At 37.9% G+C, this 18,134-nt stretch overlaps 34 non-coding genes across 34 annotated transcripts; all 34 read left to right on the top strand.

Moving 5' to 3' along the window:
- The first annotated feature begins 270 nt into the window (after positions 1-270).
- Positions 271-358, top strand: AC3HAE_036008 (transfer RNA tyrosine (anticodon GUA)). The gene is given in 2 exon segments: positions 271-307; positions 323-358. It is a non-coding gene; the product is annotated as a tRNA-Tyr (tRNA).
- Positions 359-567: 209 nt separating this feature from the next.
- Positions 568-655, top strand: AC3HAE_036007 (transfer RNA tyrosine (anticodon GUA)). The gene is given in 2 exon segments: positions 568-604; positions 620-655. It is a non-coding gene; the product is annotated as a tRNA-Tyr (tRNA).
- A 209-nt stretch (positions 656-864) lies between these two features.
- Positions 865-952, top strand: AC3HAE_036006 (transfer RNA tyrosine (anticodon GUA)). Its single transcript is given in 2 exon segments — positions 865-901; positions 917-952. It is a non-coding gene; the product is annotated as a tRNA-Tyr (tRNA).
- Positions 953-1,591: 639 nt separating this feature from the next.
- On the top strand, positions 1,592-1,679 carry AC3HAE_036005 (transfer RNA tyrosine (anticodon GUA)). Its single transcript is given in 2 exon segments — positions 1,592-1,628; positions 1,644-1,679. It is a non-coding gene; the product is annotated as a tRNA-Tyr (tRNA).
- Positions 1,680-2,021: 342 nt separating this feature from the next.
- AC3HAE_036003 (transfer RNA tyrosine (anticodon GUA)) lies at positions 2,022-2,109 on the top strand. Its single transcript is given in 2 exon segments — positions 2,022-2,058; positions 2,074-2,109. It is a non-coding gene; the product is annotated as a tRNA-Tyr (tRNA).
- A 639-nt stretch (positions 2,110-2,748) lies between these two features.
- On the top strand, positions 2,749-2,836 carry AC3HAE_036002 (transfer RNA tyrosine (anticodon GUA)). Its single transcript is given in 2 exon segments — positions 2,749-2,785; positions 2,801-2,836. It is a non-coding gene; the product is annotated as a tRNA-Tyr (tRNA).
- Positions 2,837-3,422: 586 nt separating this feature from the next.
- On the top strand, positions 3,423-3,510 carry AC3HAE_036001 (transfer RNA tyrosine (anticodon GUA)). Its single transcript is given in 2 exon segments — positions 3,423-3,459; positions 3,475-3,510. It is a non-coding gene; the product is annotated as a tRNA-Tyr (tRNA).
- Positions 3,511-3,728: 218 nt separating this feature from the next.
- On the top strand, positions 3,729-3,816 carry AC3HAE_036000 (transfer RNA tyrosine (anticodon GUA)). Its single transcript is given in 2 exon segments — positions 3,729-3,765; positions 3,781-3,816. It is a non-coding gene; the product is annotated as a tRNA-Tyr (tRNA).
- Positions 3,817-4,752: 936 nt separating this feature from the next.
- Positions 4,753-4,840, top strand: AC3HAE_035998 (transfer RNA tyrosine (anticodon GUA)). The gene is given in 2 exon segments: positions 4,753-4,789; positions 4,805-4,840. It is a non-coding gene; the product is annotated as a tRNA-Tyr (tRNA).
- A 342-nt stretch (positions 4,841-5,182) lies between these two features.
- AC3HAE_035997 (transfer RNA tyrosine (anticodon GUA)) lies at positions 5,183-5,270 on the top strand. The gene is given in 2 exon segments: positions 5,183-5,219; positions 5,235-5,270. It is a non-coding gene; the product is annotated as a tRNA-Tyr (tRNA).
- A 209-nt stretch (positions 5,271-5,479) lies between these two features.
- Positions 5,480-5,567, top strand: AC3HAE_035996 (transfer RNA tyrosine (anticodon GUA)). The gene is given in 2 exon segments: positions 5,480-5,516; positions 5,532-5,567. It is a non-coding gene; the product is annotated as a tRNA-Tyr (tRNA).
- Positions 5,568-5,909: 342 nt separating this feature from the next.
- On the top strand, positions 5,910-5,997 carry AC3HAE_035995 (transfer RNA tyrosine (anticodon GUA)). The gene is given in 2 exon segments: positions 5,910-5,946; positions 5,962-5,997. It is a non-coding gene; the product is annotated as a tRNA-Tyr (tRNA).
- Positions 5,998-6,339: 342 nt separating this feature from the next.
- On the top strand, positions 6,340-6,427 carry AC3HAE_035994 (transfer RNA tyrosine (anticodon GUA)). The gene is given in 2 exon segments: positions 6,340-6,376; positions 6,392-6,427. It is a non-coding gene; the product is annotated as a tRNA-Tyr (tRNA).
- A 342-nt stretch (positions 6,428-6,769) lies between these two features.
- AC3HAE_035992 (transfer RNA tyrosine (anticodon GUA)) lies at positions 6,770-6,857 on the top strand. The gene is given in 2 exon segments: positions 6,770-6,806; positions 6,822-6,857. It is a non-coding gene; the product is annotated as a tRNA-Tyr (tRNA).
- A 586-nt stretch (positions 6,858-7,443) lies between these two features.
- On the top strand, positions 7,444-7,531 carry AC3HAE_035991 (transfer RNA tyrosine (anticodon GUA)). The gene is given in 2 exon segments: positions 7,444-7,480; positions 7,496-7,531. It is a non-coding gene; the product is annotated as a tRNA-Tyr (tRNA).
- A 945-nt stretch (positions 7,532-8,476) lies between these two features.
- Positions 8,477-8,564, top strand: AC3HAE_035990 (transfer RNA tyrosine (anticodon GUA)). Its single transcript is given in 2 exon segments — positions 8,477-8,513; positions 8,529-8,564. It is a non-coding gene; the product is annotated as a tRNA-Tyr (tRNA).
- Positions 8,565-8,906: 342 nt separating this feature from the next.
- Positions 8,907-8,994, top strand: AC3HAE_035989 (transfer RNA tyrosine (anticodon GUA)). Its single transcript is given in 2 exon segments — positions 8,907-8,943; positions 8,959-8,994. It is a non-coding gene; the product is annotated as a tRNA-Tyr (tRNA).
- A 342-nt stretch (positions 8,995-9,336) lies between these two features.
- Positions 9,337-9,424, top strand: AC3HAE_035988 (transfer RNA tyrosine (anticodon GUA)). The gene is given in 2 exon segments: positions 9,337-9,373; positions 9,389-9,424. It is a non-coding gene; the product is annotated as a tRNA-Tyr (tRNA).
- Positions 9,425-9,766: 342 nt separating this feature from the next.
- AC3HAE_035986 (transfer RNA tyrosine (anticodon GUA)) lies at positions 9,767-9,854 on the top strand. Its single transcript is given in 2 exon segments — positions 9,767-9,803; positions 9,819-9,854. It is a non-coding gene; the product is annotated as a tRNA-Tyr (tRNA).
- A 586-nt stretch (positions 9,855-10,440) lies between these two features.
- On the top strand, positions 10,441-10,528 carry AC3HAE_035985 (transfer RNA tyrosine (anticodon GUA)). The gene is given in 2 exon segments: positions 10,441-10,477; positions 10,493-10,528. It is a non-coding gene; the product is annotated as a tRNA-Tyr (tRNA).
- A 945-nt stretch (positions 10,529-11,473) lies between these two features.
- AC3HAE_035984 (transfer RNA tyrosine (anticodon GUA)) lies at positions 11,474-11,561 on the top strand. The gene is given in 2 exon segments: positions 11,474-11,510; positions 11,526-11,561. It is a non-coding gene; the product is annotated as a tRNA-Tyr (tRNA).
- Positions 11,562-11,903: 342 nt separating this feature from the next.
- Positions 11,904-11,991, top strand: AC3HAE_035983 (transfer RNA tyrosine (anticodon GUA)). The gene is given in 2 exon segments: positions 11,904-11,940; positions 11,956-11,991. It is a non-coding gene; the product is annotated as a tRNA-Tyr (tRNA).
- Positions 11,992-12,333: 342 nt separating this feature from the next.
- AC3HAE_035981 (transfer RNA tyrosine (anticodon GUA)) lies at positions 12,334-12,421 on the top strand. Its single transcript is given in 2 exon segments — positions 12,334-12,370; positions 12,386-12,421. It is a non-coding gene; the product is annotated as a tRNA-Tyr (tRNA).
- Positions 12,422-12,630: 209 nt separating this feature from the next.
- Positions 12,631-12,718, top strand: AC3HAE_035980 (transfer RNA tyrosine (anticodon GUA)). The gene is given in 2 exon segments: positions 12,631-12,667; positions 12,683-12,718. It is a non-coding gene; the product is annotated as a tRNA-Tyr (tRNA).
- Positions 12,719-13,060: 342 nt separating this feature from the next.
- AC3HAE_035979 (transfer RNA tyrosine (anticodon GUA)) lies at positions 13,061-13,148 on the top strand. The gene is given in 2 exon segments: positions 13,061-13,097; positions 13,113-13,148. It is a non-coding gene; the product is annotated as a tRNA-Tyr (tRNA).
- A 209-nt stretch (positions 13,149-13,357) lies between these two features.
- Positions 13,358-13,445, top strand: AC3HAE_035978 (transfer RNA tyrosine (anticodon GUA)). Its single transcript is given in 2 exon segments — positions 13,358-13,394; positions 13,410-13,445. It is a non-coding gene; the product is annotated as a tRNA-Tyr (tRNA).
- Positions 13,446-13,861: 416 nt separating this feature from the next.
- On the top strand, positions 13,862-13,949 carry AC3HAE_035977 (transfer RNA tyrosine (anticodon GUA)). Its single transcript is given in 2 exon segments — positions 13,862-13,898; positions 13,914-13,949. It is a non-coding gene; the product is annotated as a tRNA-Tyr (tRNA).
- Positions 13,950-14,586: 637 nt separating this feature from the next.
- AC3HAE_035976 (transfer RNA tyrosine (anticodon GUA)) lies at positions 14,587-14,674 on the top strand. The gene is given in 2 exon segments: positions 14,587-14,623; positions 14,639-14,674. It is a non-coding gene; the product is annotated as a tRNA-Tyr (tRNA).
- A 218-nt stretch (positions 14,675-14,892) lies between these two features.
- On the top strand, positions 14,893-14,980 carry AC3HAE_035974 (transfer RNA tyrosine (anticodon GUA)). Its single transcript is given in 2 exon segments — positions 14,893-14,929; positions 14,945-14,980. It is a non-coding gene; the product is annotated as a tRNA-Tyr (tRNA).
- Positions 14,981-15,189: 209 nt separating this feature from the next.
- AC3HAE_035973 (transfer RNA histidin (anticodon GUG)) lies at positions 15,190-15,277 on the top strand. Its single transcript is given in 2 exon segments — positions 15,190-15,226; positions 15,242-15,277. It is a non-coding gene; the product is annotated as a tRNA-His (tRNA).
- A 342-nt stretch (positions 15,278-15,619) lies between these two features.
- AC3HAE_035972 (transfer RNA tyrosine (anticodon GUA)) lies at positions 15,620-15,707 on the top strand. The gene is given in 2 exon segments: positions 15,620-15,656; positions 15,672-15,707. It is a non-coding gene; the product is annotated as a tRNA-Tyr (tRNA).
- Positions 15,708-16,049: 342 nt separating this feature from the next.
- Positions 16,050-16,137, top strand: AC3HAE_035970 (transfer RNA tyrosine (anticodon GUA)). The gene is given in 2 exon segments: positions 16,050-16,086; positions 16,102-16,137. It is a non-coding gene; the product is annotated as a tRNA-Tyr (tRNA).
- Positions 16,138-16,768: 631 nt separating this feature from the next.
- On the top strand, positions 16,769-16,856 carry AC3HAE_035969 (transfer RNA tyrosine (anticodon GUA)). Its single transcript is given in 2 exon segments — positions 16,769-16,805; positions 16,821-16,856. It is a non-coding gene; the product is annotated as a tRNA-Tyr (tRNA).
- Positions 16,857-17,198: 342 nt separating this feature from the next.
- AC3HAE_035968 (transfer RNA tyrosine (anticodon GUA)) lies at positions 17,199-17,286 on the top strand. Its single transcript is given in 2 exon segments — positions 17,199-17,235; positions 17,251-17,286. It is a non-coding gene; the product is annotated as a tRNA-Tyr (tRNA).
- The last annotated feature ends 848 nt before the right edge of the window (positions 17,287-18,134 follow it).

Genomic DNA, 18,134 nt, shown 5'->3' with positions numbered 1-18,134 from the left:
TATTTGTTGTCAATTCATTTAGAAGATATTCTCTCCATTACCTAGCACGAATCAACTTTCGATAGGTCATTTGATAGAGCGGAAGACTGCAGTAAAAAGAGTCTGAAATCCTTAGGTTGATGGTTCAACTCTGGCTCAAATAAATTTTATGGAAATGCAAAACCACTTTGAGGAATTTTCATTGTGGGAAGAAATGGCAAATAATGAATTAAAGAAATTTGTTCTTGGTTCATTTAGTAGATATTCTCTCCATTACATATTACTTCAGACCCTTCGATAGCTCAGTTGGTAGAGCGGAGGACTGTAGTAAAAAGAGTCTGAAATCCTTAGGTCGCTGGTTCAACTCCGGCTCGAAGGAGTTTTATAGAAGTGCAAAACTACTTTGAGGAATTATCTTTGGGGGAAGAAATGGCAAGTTATGAATTAGAGATATTCGTTGTCAATTCATTTAGAAGATATTCTCTCCATTACCTAGCATCAGTCAACTTTCCATAGGGCATTTGGTAGAGCGGAAGACTGTAGTAAATAGAGTCTGAAATATTCTTTCAATTACATTTAACTTCTGACCCTTCGATAGCTCAGTTGGTAGAGCGGAGGACTGTAGTAAAAAGTGTCTGAAATCCTTAGGTCGCTGGTTCAACTCCGGCTCGAAGGAGTTTTATAGAAGTGCAAAACTACTTTGAGGAATCATCTTTGGGGGAAGAAATGGCAAGTAATGAATTAGAGATATTCGTTGTCAATTCATTTAGAAGATATTCTCTCCATTAGCTAGCATCAGTCAACTTTCCATAGGGCATTTGGTAGAGAGGAAGACTGTAGTAAATAGAGTCTGAAATATTCTTTCAATTACATAAAACTGCTGACCCTTCGATAGCTCAGTTGGTAGAGCGGAGGACTGTAGTAAAAAGAGTCTAAAATCCTTAGGTCGCTGGTTCAACTCCGGCTCGAAGGAGTTTTATAGAAGTGCAAAACTACTTTGAGGAATTATCTTTGGGGGAAGAAATGGCAAGTAATGAATTAGAGAAATTCGTTGTCCGTTCATTTAGATGATATGCTCTCCATTACCTAGCATGAGTCAACTTTCGATAGGTCATTTGATAGAGCGGAAGACTGCAGTAAAAAGAGTCTGAAATCCTTAGGTTGATGGTTCAACTCGGGCTCAAATAAATTTTATGGAAATGCAAAACCACTTTGAGGAATTTTCATTGTGGGAAGAAATGGCAAATAATGAATTAAAGAAATTTGTTCTTGGTTCATTTAGTAGATATTCTCTCCATTACATATTACTTCAGACCCTTCGATAGCTCAGTTGGTAGAGCGGAGGACTGTATTAAAAAGAGTCTGAAATCCTTAGGTCGCTGGTTCAACTCCGGCTCAAAGGAGATTTATAGAAGTGCAAAACTACTTTGAGGAATTATCTTTGGGGGAAGAAATGGCAAGTAATGAATTAGAGATATTCGTTGTCAATTCATTTAGAAGATATTCTCTCCATTAGCTAGCATCAGTCAGCTTTCCATAGGGCATTTGGTAGAGAGGAAGACTGTAGTAAATAGAGTCTGAAATATTCTTTCAATTACATAAAACTGCTGACCCTTCGATAGCTCAGTTGGTAGAGCGGAGGACTGTAGTAAAAAGAGTCTGAAATCCTTAGGTCGCTGGTTCAACTCCGGCTCGAAGGAGTTTTATAGAAGTGCAAAACTACTTTGAGGAATTATCTTTGGGGGAAGAAATGGCAAGTAATGAATTAGAGAAATTCGTTGTCCGTTCATTTAGATGATATGCTCTCCATTACCTAGCATGAGTCAACTTTCGATAGGTCATTTGATAGAGCGGAAGACTGCAGTAAAAAGAGTCTGAAATCCTTAGGTTGATGGTTCAACTCGGGCTCAAATAAATTTTATGGAAATGCAAAACCACTTTGAGGAATTTTCATTGTGGGAAGAAATGGCAAATAATGAATTAAAGAAATTTGTTCTTGGTTCATTTAGTAGATATTCTCTCCATTACATATTACTTCAGACCCTTCGATAGCTCAGTTGGTAGAGCGGAGGACTGTATTAAAAAGAGTCTGAAATCCTTAGGTCGCTGGTTCAACTCCGGCTCGAAGGAGTTTTATAGAAGTGCAAAACTACTTTGAGGAATTATCTTTGGGGGAAGAAATGGCAAGTAATGAATTAGAGAAATTCGTTGTCAATTCATTTAGAAGATATTCTCTCCATTACCTAGCATCAGTCAACTTTCCATAGGGCATTTGGTAGAGCGGAAGACTGTAGTAAATAGAGTCTGAAATATTCTTTCCATTACATATATCATCTGACCCTTCAATAGCTCAGTTGGTAGAGCGGAGGAATGTAGTAAAAAGAGTCTGAAATCCTTAGGTCGCTGGTTCAACTCCGGCTCAAAGGAGTTTTATAGAAGTGCAAAACTACTTTGAGGAATTATCTTTGGGGGAAGAAATGGCAAGTAATGAATTAGAGATATTCGTTGTCAATTCATTTAGAAGATATTCTCTCCATTACCTAGCACGAGTCAACTTTCGATAGGTCATTTGATAGAGCGGAAGACTGCAGTAAAAAGAGTCTGAAATCCTTAGGTTGATGGTTCAACTCGGGCTCAAATAAATTTTATGGAAATGCAAAACCACTTTGAGGAATTTTCATTGTGGGAAGAAATGGCAAATAATGAATTAAAGAAATTTGTTCTTGGTTCATTTAGTAGATATTCTCTCCATTACATTTTACTTCAGACCCTTCGATAGCTCAGTTGGTAGAGCGGAGGACTGTAGTAAAAAGAGTCTGAAATCCTTAGGTCGCTGGTTCAACTCCGGCTCGAAGGAGTTTTATAGAAGTGCAAAACTACTTTGAGGAATTATCTTTGGGGGAAGAAATGGCAAGTAATGAATTAGAGATATTCGTTGTCAATTCATTTAGAAGATATTCTCTCCATTACCTAGCATCAGTCAACTTTCCATAGGGCATTTGGTAGAGCGGAAGACTGTAGTAAATAGAGTCTGAAATATTCTTTCCATTACATATAACTTCTGACCCTTCGATAGCTCAGTTGGTAGAGCGGAGGACTGTAGTAAAAAGAGTCTGAAATATTCTTTCCATTACATATAACTTCTGACCCTTCGATAGCTCAGTTGGTAGAGCGGAGGACTGTAGTTAAACGAGTCTGAAATCCTTAGGTCGCTGATTCAACTCCGGCTCGACGGAGTTTTATAGAAGTGCAAAACTACTTTGAGGAATTATCTTTGTAATGTAATGAATTAGAGATATTCGTTGTCAATTCATGTCAATTCATTTAGAAGATATTCTCTCCATTACCTAGCATTAGTCAACTTTCCATAGGGCATTTGGTAGAGCGGAAGACTGTAGTAAATAGAGTCTGAAATATTCTTTCCATTACATATAACATCTGACCCTTCGATAGCTCAGTTGGTAGAGCGGAGGACTGTAGTAAAAAGAGTCTGAAATCCTTAGGTCGCTGGTTCAACTCCGGCTCGAAGGAGTTTTATAGAAGTGCGAAACTACTTTGAGGAATTATCTTTGTAATGTAATGAATTAGAGATATTCGTTGTCAATTCAATGTCAATTCATGTCAATTCATTTAGAAGATATTCTCTCCATTACCTAGCATCAGTCAACTTTCCATAGGGCATTTGGTAGAGCGGAAGACTGTAGTAAATAGAGTCTGAAATATTCTTTCCATTACATATAACTTCTGACCCTTCGATAGCTCAGTTGGTAGAGCGGAGGACTGTAGTAAAAAGAGTCTGAAATCCTTAGGTCGCTGGTTCAACTCCGGCTCGAAGGAGTTTTATAGAAGTGCAAAACTACTTTGAGGAATTATCTTTGGGGGAAGAAATGGCAAGTAATGAATTAGAGAAATTCGTTGTCAATTCATTTAGAAGATATTCTCTCCATTACCTAGCATCAGTCAACTTTCCATAGGGCATTTGGTAGAGCGGAAGACTGTAGTAAATAGAGTCTGAAATATTCTTTCCATTACATATATCATCTGACCCTTCAATAGCTCAGTTGGTAGAGCGGAGGACTGTAGTAAAAAGAGTCTGAAATCCTTAGGTCGCTGGTTCAACTCCGGCTCGAAGGAGTTATATAGAAGTGCAAAACTACTTTGAGGAATTATCTTTGGGGGAAGAAATGGCAAGTAATGAATTAGAGAAATTCGTTGTCCGTTCATTTAGAAGATATGCTCTCCATTACCTAGCATGAGTCAACTTTCGATAGGTCATTTGATAGAGCGGAAGACTGCAGTAAAAAGAGTCTGAAATCCTTAGGTTGATGGTTCAACTCGGGCTCAAATAAATTTTATGGAAATGCAAAACCACTTTGAGGAATTTTCATTGTGGGAAGAAATGGCAAATAATGAATTAAAGAAATTTGTTCTTGGTTCATTTAGTAGATATTCTCTCCATTACATATTACTTCAGACCCTTCGATAGCTCAGTTGGTAGAGCGGAGGACTGTATTAAAAAGAGTCTGAAATCCTTAGGTCGCTGGTTCAACTCCGGCTCAAAGGAGATTTATAGAAGTGCAAAACTACTTTGAGGAATTATCTTTGGGGGAAGAAATGGCAAGTAATGAATTAGAGATATTCGTTGTCAATTCATTTAGAAGATATTCTCTCCATTACCTAGCATCAGTCAACTTTCCATAGGGCATTTGGTAGAGCGGAAGACTGTAGTAAATAGAGTCTGAAATATTCTTTCTATTACATTTAACTTCTGACCCTTCGATAGCTCAGTTGGTAGAGCGGCGGACTGTAGTAAAAAGAGTCTGAAATCCTTAGGTCGCTGGTTCAACTCCGGCTCGAAGGAGTTTTATAGAAGTGCAAAACTACTTTGAGGAATTATCTTTGGGGGAAGAAATGGCAAGTAATGAATTAGAGAAATTCGTTGTCCGTTCATTTAGAAGATATGCTCTCCATTACCTAGCATGAGTCAACTTTCGATAGGTCATTTGATAGAGCGGAAGACTGCAGTAAAAAGAGTCTGAAATCCTTAGGTTGATGGTTCAACTCGGGCTCAAATAAATTTTATGGAAATGCAAAACCACTTTGAGGAATTTTCATTGTGGGAAGAAATGGCAAATAATGAATTAAAGAAATTTGTTCTTGGTTCATTTAGTAGATATTCTCTCCATTACATATTACTTCAGACCCTTCGATAGCTCGGTTGGTAGAGCGGAGGACTGTAGTAAAAAGAGTCTGAAATCCTTAGGTCGCTGGTTCAACTCCGGCTCGAAGGAGTTTTATAGAAGTGCAAAACTACTTTGAGGAATTATCTTTGGGGGAAGAAATGGCAAGTAATGAATTAGAGATATTCGTTGTCAATTCATTTAGAAGATATTCTCTCCATTACCTAGCATCAGTCAACTTTCCATAGGGCATTTGGTAGAGCGGAAGACTGTAGTAAATAGAGTCTGAAATATTCTTTCCATTACATATAACTTCTGACCCTTCGATAGCTCAGTTGGTAGAGCGGAGGACTGTAGTAAAAAGAGTCTGAAATCCTTAGGTCGCTGGTTCAACTCCGGCTCGAAGGAGTTTTATAGAAGTGCAAAACTACTTTGAGGAATTATCTTTGGGGGAAGAAATGGCAAGTAATGAATTAGAGAAATTCGTTGTCTGTTCATTTAGAAGATATGCTCTCCATTACCTAGCATGAGTCAACTTTCGATAGGTCATTTGATAGAGCGGAAGACTGCAGTAAAAAGAGTCTGAAATCCTTAGGTTGATGGTTCAACTCGGGCTCAAATAAATTTTATGGAAATGCAAAACCACTTTGAGGAATTTTCATTGTGGGAAGAAATGGCAAATAATGAATTAAAGAAATTTGTTCTTGGTTCATTTAGTAGATATTCTCTCCATTACATATTACTTCAGACCCTTCGATAGCTCAGTTGGTAGAGCGGAGGACTGTAGTAAAAAGAGTCTGAAATCCTTAGGTCGCTGGTTCAACTCCGGCTCGAAGGAGTTTTATAGAAGTGCAAAACTACTTTGAGGAATTATCTTTGGGGGAAGAAATGGCAAGTAATGAATTAGAGATATTTGTTGTCAATTCATTTAGAAGATATTCTCTCCATTACCTAGCACGAGTCAACTTTCGATAGGTCATTTGATAGAGCGGAAGACTGCAGTAAAAAGAGTCTGAAATCCTTAGGTTGATGGTTCAACTCTGGCTCAAATAAATTTTATGGAAATGCAAAACCACTTTGAGGAATTTTCATTGTGGGAAGAAATGGCAAATAATGAATTAAAGAAATTTGTTCTTGGTTCATTTAGTAGATATTCTCTCCATTACATATTTCTTCAGACCCTTCGATAGCTCAGTTGGTAGAGCGGAGGACTGTAGTAAAAAGAGTCTGAAATCCTTAGGTCGCTGGTTCAACTCCGGCTCGAAGGAGTTTTATAGAAGTGCAAAACTACTTTGAGGAATTATCTTTGGGGGAAGAAATGGCAAGTAATGAATTAGAGAAATTCGTTGTCCGTTCATTTAGAAGATATGCTCTCCATTACCTAGCATGAGTCAACTTTCGATAGGTCATTTGATAGAGCGGAAGACTGCAGTAAAAAGAGTCTGAAATCCTTAGGTTGATGGTTCAACTCGGGCTCAAATAAATTTTATGGAAATGCAAAACCACTTTGAGGAATTTTCATTGTGGGAAGAAATGGCAAATAATGAATTAAAGAAATTTGTTCTTGGTTCATTTAGTAGATATTCTCTCCATTACATATTACTTCAGACCCTTCGATAGCTCAGTTGGTAGAGCGGAGGACTGTAGTAAAAAGAGTCTGAAATCCTTAGGTCGCTGGTTCAACTCCGGCTCGAAGGAGTTTTATAGAAGTGCAAAACTACTTTGAGGAATTATCTTTGGGGGAAGAAATGGCAAGTTATGAATTAGAGATATTCGTTGTCAATTCATTTAGAAGATATTCTCTCCATTACCTAGCATCAGTCAACTTTCCATAGGGCATTTGGTAGAGCGGAAGACTGTAGTAAATAGAGTCTGAAATATTCTTTCCATTACATATAACTTCTGACCCTTCGATAGCTCAGTTGGTAGAGCGGAGGACTGTAGTAAAAAGAGTCTGAAATATTCTTTCCATTACATATAACTTCTGACCCTTCGATAGCTCAGTTGGTAGAGCGGAGGACTGTAGTTAAACGTGTCTGAAATCCTTAGGTCGCTGATTCAACTCCGGCTCGACGGAGTTTTATAGAAGTGCAAAACTACTTTGAGGAATTATCTTTGTAATGTAATGAATTAGAGATATTCGTTGTCAATTCATGTCAATTCATTTAGAAGATATTCTCTCCATTACCTAGCATTAGTCAACTTTCCATAGGGCATTTGGTAGAGCGGAAGACTGTAGTAAATAGAGTCTGAAATATTCTTTCCATTACATATAACATCTGACCCTTCGATAGCTCAGTTGGTAGAGCGGAGGACTGTAGTAAAAAGAGTCTGAAATCCTTAGGTCGCTGGTTCAACTCCGGCTCGAAGGAGTTTTATAGAAGTGCGAAACTACTTTGAGGAATTATCTTTGTAATGTAATGAATTAGAGATATTCGTTGTCAATTCAATGTCAATTCATGTCAATTCATTTAGAAGATATTCTCTCCATTACCTAGCATCAGTCAACTTTCCATAGGGCATTTGGTAGAGCGGAAGACTGTAGTAAATAGAGTCTGAAATATTCTTTCCATTACATATATCATCTGACCCTTCAATAGCTCAGTTGGTAGAGCGGAGGACTGTAGTAAAAAGAGTCTGAAATCCTTAGGTCGCTGGTTCAACTCCGGCTCGAAGGAGTTTTATAGAAGTGCAAAACTACTTTGAGGAATTATCTTTGGGGGAAGAAATGGCAAGTAATGAATTAGAGAAATTCGTTGTCCGTTCATTTAGAAGATATGCTCTCCATTACCTAGCATGAGTCAACTTTCGATAGGTCATTTGATAGAGCGGAAGACTGCAGTAAAAAGAGTCTGAAATCCTTAGGTTGATGGTTCAACTCGGGCTCAAATAAATTTTATGGAAATGCAAAACCACTTTGAGGAATTTTCATTGTGGGAAGAAATGGCAAATAATGAATTAAAGAAATTTGTTCTTGGTTCATTTAGTAGATATTCTCTCCATTACATATTACTTCAGACCCTTCGATAGCTCAGTTGGTAGAGCGGAGGACTGTATTAAAAAGAGTCTGAAATCCTTAGGTCGCTGGTTCAACTCCGGCTCAAAGGAGATTTATAGAAGTGCAAAACTACTTTGAGGAATTATCTTTGGGGGAAGAAATGGCAAGTAATGAATTAGAGATATTCGTTGTCAATTCATTTAGAAGATATTCTCTCCATTACCTAGCATCAGTCAACTTTCCATAGGGCATTTGGTAGAGCGGAAGACTGTAGTAAATAGAGTCTGAAATATTCTTTCTATTACATTTAACTTCTGACCCTTCGATAGCTCAGTTGGTAGAGCGGAGGACTGTAGTAAAAAGAGTCTGAAATCCTTAGGTCGCTGGTTCAACTCCGGCTCGAAGGAGTTTTATAGAAGTGCAAAACTACTTTGAGGAATTATCTTTGGGGGAAGAAATGGCAAGTAATGAATTAGAGAAATTCGTTGTCTGTTCATTTAGAAGATATGCTCTCCATTACCTAGCATGAGTCAACTTTCGATAGGTCATTTGATAGAGCGGAAGACTGCAGTAAAAAGAGTCTGAAATCCTTAGGTTGATGGTTCAACTCGGGCTCAAATAAATTTTATGGAAATGCAAAACCACTTTGAGGAATTTTCATTGTGGGAAGAAATGGCAAATAATGAATTAAAGAAATTTGTTCTTGGTTCATTTAGTAGATATTCTCTCCATTACATATTACTTCAGACCCTTCGATAGCTCAGTTGGTAGAGCGGAGGACTGTAGTAAAAAGAGTCTGAAATCCTTAGGTCGCTGGTTCAACTCCGGCTCGAAGGAGTTTTATAGAAGTGCAAAACTACTTTGAGGAATTATCTTTGGGGGAAGAAATGGCAAGTAATGAATTAGAGATATTTGTTGTCAATTCATTTAGAAGATATTCTCTCCATTACCTAGCACGAGTCAACTTTCGATAGGTCATTTGATAGAGCGGAAGACTGCAGTAAAAAGAGTCTGAAATCCTTAGGTTGATGGTTCAACTCTGGCTCAAATAAATTTTATGGAAATGCAAAACCACTTTGAGGAATTTTCATTGTGGGAAGAAATGGCAAATAATGAATTAAAGAAATTTGTTCTTGGTTCATTTAGTAGATATTCTCTCCATTACATATTTCTTCAGACCCTTCGATAGCTCAGTTGGTAGAGCGGAGGACTGTAGTAAAAAGAGTCTGAAATCCTTAGGTCGCTGGTTCAACTCCGGCTCGAAGGAGTTTTATAGAAGTGCAAAACTACTTTGAGGAATTATCTTTGGGGGAAGAAATGGCAAGTAATGAATTAGAGAAATTCGTTGTCCGTTCATTTATAAGATATGCTCTCCATTACCTAGCATGAGTCAACTTTCGATAGGTCATTTGATAGAGCGGAAGACTGCAGTAAAAAGAGTCTGAAATCCTTAGGTTGATGGTTCAACTCGGGCTCAAATAAATTTTATGGAAATGCAAAACCACTTTGAGGAATTTTCATTGTGGGAAGAAATGGCAAATAATGAATTAAAGAAATTTGTTCTTGGTTCATTTAGTAGATATTCTCTCCATTACATATTACTTCAGACCCTTCGATAGCTCGGTTGGTAGAGCGGAGGACTGTAGTAAAAAGAGTCTGAAATCCTTAGGTCGCTGGTTCAACTCCGGCTCGAAGGAGTTTTATAGAAGTGCAAAACTACTTTGAGGAATTATCTTTGGGGGAAGAAATGGCAAGTTATGAATTAGAGATATTCGTTGTCAATTCATTTAGAAGATATTCTCTCCATTACCTAGCATCAGTCAACTTTCCATAGGGCATTTGGTAGAGCGGAAGACTGTAGTAAATAGAGTCTGAAATATTCTTTCCATTACATATAACTTCTGACCCTTCGATAGCTCAGTTGGTAGAGCGGAGGACTGTAGTAAAAAGAGTCTGAAATATTCTTTCCATTACATATAACTTCTGACCCTTCGATAGCTCAGTTGGTAGAGCGGAGGACTGTAGTTAAACGTGTCTGAAATCCTTAGGTCGCTGATTCAACTCCGGCTCGACGGAGTTTTATAGAAGTGCAAAACTACTTTGAGGAATTATCTTTGTAATGTAATGAATTAGAGATATTCGTTGTCAATTCATGTCAATTCATTTAGAAGATATTCTCTCCATTACCTAGCATTAGTCAACTTTCCATAGGGCATTTGGTAGAGCGGAAGACTGTAGTAAATAGAGTCTGAAATATTCTTTCCATTACATATAACATCTGACCCTTCGATAGCTCAGTTGGTAGAGCGGAGGACTGTAGTAAAAAGAGTCTGAAATCCTTAGGTCGCTGGTTCAACTCCGGCTCGAAGGAGTTTTATAGAAGTGCGAAACTACTTTGAGGAATTATCTTTGTAATGTAATGAATTAGAGATATTCGTTGTCAATTCAATGTCAATTCATGTCAATTCATTTAGAAGATATTCTCTCCATTACCTAGCATCAGTCAACTTTCCATAGGGCATTTGGTAGAGCGGAAGACTGTAGTAAATAGAGTCTGAAATATTCTTTCCATTACATATATCATCTGACCCTTCAATAGCTCAGTTGGTAGAGCGGAGGACTGTAGTAAAAAGAGTCTGAAATCCTTAGGTCGCTGGTTCAACTCCGGCTCGAAGGAGTTTTATAGAAGTGCAAAACTACTTTGAGGAATTATCTTTGGGGGAAGAAATGGCAAGTAATGAATTAGAGAAATTCGTTGTCCGTTCATTTAGAAGATATGCTCTCCATTACCTAGCATGAGTCAACTTTCGATAGGTCATTTGATAGAGCGGAAGACTGCAGTAAAAAGAGTCTGAAATCCTTAGGTTGATGGTTCAACTCGGGCTCAAATAAATTTTATGGAAATGCAAAACCACTTTGAGGAATTTTCATTGTGGGAAGAAATGGCAAATAATGAATTAAAGAAATTTGTTCTTGGTTCATTTAGTAGATATTCTCTCCATTACATATTACTTCAGACCCTTCGATAGCTCAGTTGGTAGAGCGGAGGACTGTATTAAAAAGAGTCTGAAATCCTTAGGTCGCTGGTTCAACTCCGGCTCAAAGGAGATTTATAGAAGTGCAAAACTACTTTGAGGAATTATCTTTGGGGGAAGAAATGGCAAGTAATGAATTAGAGATATTCGTTGTCAATTCATTTAGAAGATATTCTCTCCATTACCTAGCATCAGTCAACTTTCCATAGGGCATTTGGTAGAGCGGAAGACTGTAGTAAATAGAGTCTGAAATATTCTTTCTATTACATTTAACTTCTGACCCTTCGATAGCTCAGTTGGTAGAGCGGAGGACTGTAGTAAAAAGAGTCTGAAATCCTTAGGTCGCTGGTTCAACTCCGGCTCGAAGGAGTTTTATAGAAGTGCAAAACTACTTTGAGGAATTATCTTTGGGGGAAGAAATGGCAAGTAATGAATTAGAGAAATTCGTTGTCCGTTCATTTAGAAGATATGCTCTCCATTACCTAGCATGAGTCAACTTTCGATAGGTCATTTGATAGAGCGGAAGACTGCAGTAAAAAGAGTCTGAAATCCTTAGGTTGATGGTTCAACTCGGGCTCAAATAAATTTTATGGAAATGCAAAACCACTTTGAGGAATTTTCATTGTGGGAAGAAATGGCAAATAATGAATTAAAGAAATTTGTTCTTGGTTCATTTAGTAGATATTCTCTCCATTACATATTACTTCAGACCCTTCGATAGCTCAGTTGGTAGAGCGGAGGACTGTAGTAAAAAGAGTCTGAAATCCTTAGGTCGCTGGTTCAACTCCGGCTCGAAGGAGTTTTATAGAAGTGCAAAACTACTTTGAGGAATTATCTTTGGGGGAAGAAATGGCAAGTAATGAATTAGAGATATTCGTTGTCAATTCATTTAGAAGATATTCTCTCCATTACCTAGCACGAGTCAACTTTCGATAGGTCATTTGATAGAGCGGAAGACTGCAGTAAAAAGAGTCTGAAATCCTTAGGTTGATGGTTCAACTCTGGCTCAAATAAATTTTATGGAAATGCAAAACCACTTTGAGGAATTTTCATTGTGGGAAGAAATGGCAAATAATGAATTAAAGAAATTTGTTCTTGGTTCATTTAGTAGATATTCTCTCCATTACATATTACTTCAGACCCTTCGATAGCTCGGTTGGTAGAGCGGAGGACTGTAGTAAAAAGAGTCTGAAATCCTTAGGTCGCTGGTTCAACTCCGGCTCGAAGGAGTTTTATAGAAGTGCAAAACTACTTTGAGGAATTATCTTTGGGGGAAGAAATGGCAAGTAATGAATTAGAGATATTCGTTGTCAATTCATTTAGAAGATATTCTCTCCATTACCTAGCATCAGTCAACTTTCCATAGGGCATTTGGTAGAGCGGAAGACTGTAGTAAATAGAGTCTGAAATATTCTTTCCATTACATATAACTTCTGACCCTTCGATAGCTCAGTTGGTAGAGCGGAGGACTGTAGTAAAAAGAGTCTGAAATCCTTAGGTCGCTGGTTCAACTCCGGCTCGAAGGAGTTTTATAGAAGTGCAAAACTACTTTGAGGAATTATCTTTGGGGGAAGAAATGGCAAGTAATGAATTAGAGAAATTCGTTGTCCGTTCATTTAGAAGATATGCTCTCCATTACCTAGCATGAGTCAACTTTCGATAGGTCATTTGATAGAGCGGAAGACTGCAGTAAAAAGAGTCTGAAATCCTTAGGTTGATGGTTCAACTCGGGCTCAAATAAATTTTATGGAAATGCAAAACCACTTTGAGGAATTTTCATTGTGGGAAGAAATGGCAAATAATGAATTAAAGAAATTTGTTCTTGGTTCATTTAGTAGATATTCTCTCCATTACATATTACTTCAGACCCTTCGATAGCTCAGTTGGTAGAGCGGAGGACTGTAGTAAAAAGAGTCTGAAATCCTTAGGTCGCTGGTTCAACTCCGGCTCGAAGGAGTTTTATAGAAGTGCAAAACTACTTTGAGGAATTATCTTTGGGGGAAGAAATGGCAAGTAATGAATTAGAGATATTCGTTGTCAATTCATTTAGAAGATATTCTCTCCATTACCTAGCATCAGTCAACTTTCCATAGGGCATTTGGTAGAGCGGAAGACTGTAGTAAATAGAGTCTGAAATATTCTTTCCATTACATATAACTTCTGACCCTTCGATAGCTCAGTTGGTAGAGCGGAGGACTGTAGTAAAAAGAGTCTGAAATCCTTAGGTCGCTGGTTCAACTCCGGCTCGAAGGAGTTTTATAGAAGTGCAAAACTACTTTGAGGAATTATCTTTGGGGGAAGAAATGGCAAGTAATGAATTAGAGAAATTCGTTGTCCGTTCATTTAGAAGATATGCTCTCCATTACCTAGCATGAGTCAACTTTCGATAGGTCATTTGATAGAGCGGAAGACTGCAGTAAAAAGAGTCTGAAATCCTTAGGTTGATGGTTCAACTCGGGCTCAAATAAATTTTATGGAAATGCAAAACCACTTTGAGGAATTTTCATTGTGGGAAGAAATGGCAAATAATGAATTAAAGAAATTTGTTCTTGGTTCATTTAGTAGATATTCTCTCCATTACATATTACTTCAGACCCTTCGATAGCTCAGTTGGTAGAGCGGAGGACTGTAGTAATGGCATATAACTGGCATGGCATATAACATCTGACCCTTCGATAGCTCAGTTGGTAGAGCGGAGGACTGTAGTAAAAAGAGTCTGAAATCCTTAGGTCGCTGGTTCAACTCCGGCTCGAAGGAGTTTTATAGAAGTGCAAAACTACTTTGAGGAATCATCTTTGGGGGAAGAAATGGCAAGTAATGAATTAGAGATATTCGTTGTCAATTCATTTAGAAGATATTCTCTCCATTACCTAGCATCAGTCAACTTTCCATAGGGCATTTGGTAGAGCGGAAGACTGCAGTAAAAAGAGTCTGAAATCCTTAGGTTGATGGTTCAACTCGGGCTCAAATAAATTTTATGGAAATGCAAAACCACTTTGAGGAATTTTCATTGTGGGAAGAAATGGCAAATAATGAATTAGAGAAATTTGTTCTCGGTTCATTTAGTAGATATTCTCTCCGATACATATTACTTCAGACCCTTCGATAGCTCAGTTGGTAGAGCGGAGGACTGTAGTTAAACGAGTCTGAAATCCTTAGGTCGCTGATTCAACTCCGGCTCGACGGAGTTTTATAGAAGTGCAAAACTACTTTGAGGAATTATCTTTGTAATGTAATGAATTAGAGATATTCGTTGTCAATTCATGTCAATTCATTTAGAAGATATTCTCTCCATTACCTAGCATTAGTCAACTTTCCATAGGGCATTTGGTAGAGCGGAAGACTGTAGTAAATAGAGTCTGAAATATTCTTTCCATTACATATAACATCTGACCCTTCGATAGCTCAGTTGGTGGAGCGGAGGACTGTAGTAAAAAGAGTCTGAAATCCTTAGGTCGCTGGTTCAACTCCGGCTCGAAGGAGTTTTATAGAAGTGCAAAACTACTTTGAGGAATTATCTTTGTAATGTAATGAATTAGAGATATTCGTTGTCAATTCAATGTCAATTCATGTCAATTCATTTAGAAGATATTCTCTCCATTACCTAGCATCAGTCAACTTTCCATAGGGCATTTGGTAGAGCGGAAGACTGTAGTAAATAGAGTCTGAAATATTCTTTCCATTACATATAACTTCTGACCCTTCGATAGCTCAGTTGGTAGAGCGGAGGACTGTAGTAAAAAGAGTCTGAAATCCTTAGGTCGCTGGTTCAACTCCGGCTCGAAGGAGTTTTATAGAAGTGCAAAACTACTTTGAGGAATTATCTTTGGGGGAAGAAATGGCAAGTAATGAATTAGAGAAATTCGTTGTCCATTCATTTAGAAGATATTCTCTCCATTACCTAGCATCAGTCAACTTTCCATAGGGCATTTGGTAGAGCGGAAGACTGTAGTAAATAGAGTCTGAAATATTCTTTCCATTACATATAATTTCTGACCCTTCGATAGCTCAGTTGGTAGAGCGGAGGACTGTGGTAGAAAGAGTCTGAAATCCTTAGGTTGCTGGTTCAACTCCGGCTCAATGGAGTTTTATAGTTGTGCAAAACTACTTTGAGGAATCATCTTTGGGGGAAGAAATGGCAAGTAATGAATTAGAGAAATTCGTTGTCCGTTCATTTAGAAGATATGCTCTCCATTACCTAGCATGAGTCAACTTTCGATAGGTCATTTGATAGAGCGGAAGACTGCAGTAAAAAGAGTCTGAAATCCTTAGGTTGATGGTTCAACTCGGGCTCAAATAAATTTTATGGAAATGCAAAACCACTTTGAGGAATTTTCATTGTGGGAAGAAATGGCAAATAATGAATTAAATAAATTTGTTCTTGGTTCATTTAGTAGATATTCTCTCCATTACATATTACTGCAGACCCTTCGATAGCTCAGTTGGTAGAGCGGAGGACTGTAGTAAAAAGAGTCTGAAATCCTTAGGTCGCTGGTTCAACTCCGGCTCGAAGGAGTTTTATAGAAGTGCAAAACTACTTTGAGGAATTATCTTTGGGGGAAGAAATGGCAAGTAATGAATTAGAGAAATTCGTTGTCAGTTCATTTAGAAGATATGCTCTCCATTACCTAGCATGAGTCAACTTTCGATAGGTCATTTGATAGAGCAGAAGACTGCAGTAAAAAGAGTCTGAAATCCTTAGGTTGATGGTTCAACTCGGGCTCAAATAAATTTTATGGAAATGCAAAACCACTTTGAGGAATTTTCACTGTGGGAAGAAATGGCAAATAATGAATTAAAGAAATTTGTTCTTGGTTCATTTAGTAGATATTCTCTCCATTACATTTTACTTCAGACCCTTCGATAGCTCAGTTGGTAGAGCGGAGGACTGTAGTAAAAAGAGTCTGAAATCCTTAGGTCGCTGGTTCAACTCCGGCTCGAAGGAGTTTTATAGAAGTGCAAAACTACTTTGAGGAATTATCTTTGGGGGAAGAAATGTCAAGTTATGAATTAGAGATATTCGTTGTCAGTTCATTTAGAAGATATGCTCTCCATTACCTAGCATGAGTCAACTTTCGATAGGTCATTTGATAGAGCAGAAGACTGCAGTAAAAAGAGTCTGAAATCCTTAGGTTGATGGTTCAACTCGGGCTCAAATAAATTTTATGGAAATGCAAAACCACTTTGAGGAATTTTCATTGTGGGAAGAAATGGCAAATAATGAATTAAAGAAATTTGTTCTTGGTTCATTTAGTAGATATTCTCTCCATTACATATTACTTCAGACCCTACGATAGCTCAGTTGGTAGAGCGGAGGACTGTAGATAAACAAGTCTGAAATCCTTAGGTCGCTGGTTCAACTCCGACTCGAAGGAATTTCATAGAAGTGCTTTGAGGAATTATCTTTGGGGGAAGAAATGGCAAGTAATGAGTTAGAGATATTCGTTGTCAATTCATTTAGAAGATATTCTCTCCATTACCTAGCATCAGTCAACTTTCCATAGGGCATTTGGTAGAGCGGAAGACTGTAGTAAATAGAGTCTGAAATATTCTTTCCATTACATATAACTTCTGACCCTTCGATAGCTCAGTTGGTAGAGCGGAGGACTGTATTAAAAAGAGTCTGAAATCCTTAGGTCGCTGGTTCAACTCCGGCTCGAAGGAGTTTTATAGAAGTGCAAAACTACTTTGAGGAATCATCTTTGGGGGAAGAAATGGCAAGTAATGAATTAGAGAAATTTGTTGTCAGTTCATTTAGAAGATATGCTCTCCATTACCTAGCATGAGTCAACTTTCGATAGGTCATTTGATAGAGCGGAAGACTGCAGTAAAAAGAGTCTGAAATCCTTCGGTTGATGGTTCAACTCGGGCTCAAATAAATTTTATGGAAATGCAAAACCACTTTGAGGAATTTTCATTGTGGGAAGAAATGGCAAATAATGAATTAAAGAAATTTGTTCTTGGTTCATTTAGTAGATATTCTCTCCATTACATATTACTTCAGACCCTTCGATAGCTCAGTTGGTAGAGCGGAGGACTGTAGTAAAAGGAGTCTGAAATCCTTAGGTCGCTGGTTCAACTCCGGCTCGAAGGATTTTTCTAGCAGTGCAAAACTACTATGAGGAATTATCATTATGTAATGAAATTCCCTGTCAGTTCATTTAATAGATATTCTGTCCATTACCTAGCATGAGTCAACTTTCGATAGGTCATTTGGTAGAGCGGAAGACTAGTAAATAGATTCTGAAATATTCTTTCCATTATATGTTACGTCAGACCCTTCGATAGCTCAGTTGGTAGAGCGGAGGACTGTAGTGAAGAGTCTGAAATCCTTAGGTCGATGTTTGAACTTATTTATAAAACTCTGCGTAAAACCCTCCCAAAAACATTGCTTATGCCCAAACCTCAGAATCTGCGTATGCACAAAAATATTCAGATCTATAATACTGCGGCGCACACCTCTATGCACTCTTCTCGTTATTAATACCAACTTGTGTTGAAGTTTGTGCTCGTGCATGAGCATGCACAAGCGCCATATTCCTCCCAAGATCGTCCCATAATAGTCCTTAAAAGGTCAATGCTAATTAATCAATGAATATTTCCAGTATATAAGGAGCCTTTGCCGACCTATCATTACACGGGAAAACACGCGTGCATTACACACGCTTGTGTCTCATACCCCTCGCTAAATTCTCGAGCAATTCCAAAGCTACCATATTTTAGCCCGTTAGAATACAGAGGCCAACAGGAGCATTATCTATTGGCCTTGTGCCAATATGATAATTAATTACTATGTCCTATAGGCTAATTTAATGTAGGCCTACATATATATGCATCAGGAAAATTAATAAAACTTAAGTGATACAGTTGGTCTGGCCGAGGATTGTGATTTGAAAGGGTTGTAGTGTGTTGAACATAATATTGCCTTAATTCATATTCCAT

This window comes from Micromesistius poutassou (assembly GCF_964030765.1).
Source record: "Micromesistius poutassou genome assembly, chromosome: 20".
NCBI lineage: Eukaryota > Metazoa > Chordata > Actinopteri > Gadiformes > Gadidae > Micromesistius > Micromesistius poutassou.
The sequence above is the reverse complement of the archived record's forward strand: the minus strand, read 5'-3'. Positions and strand labels throughout refer to the sequence as shown.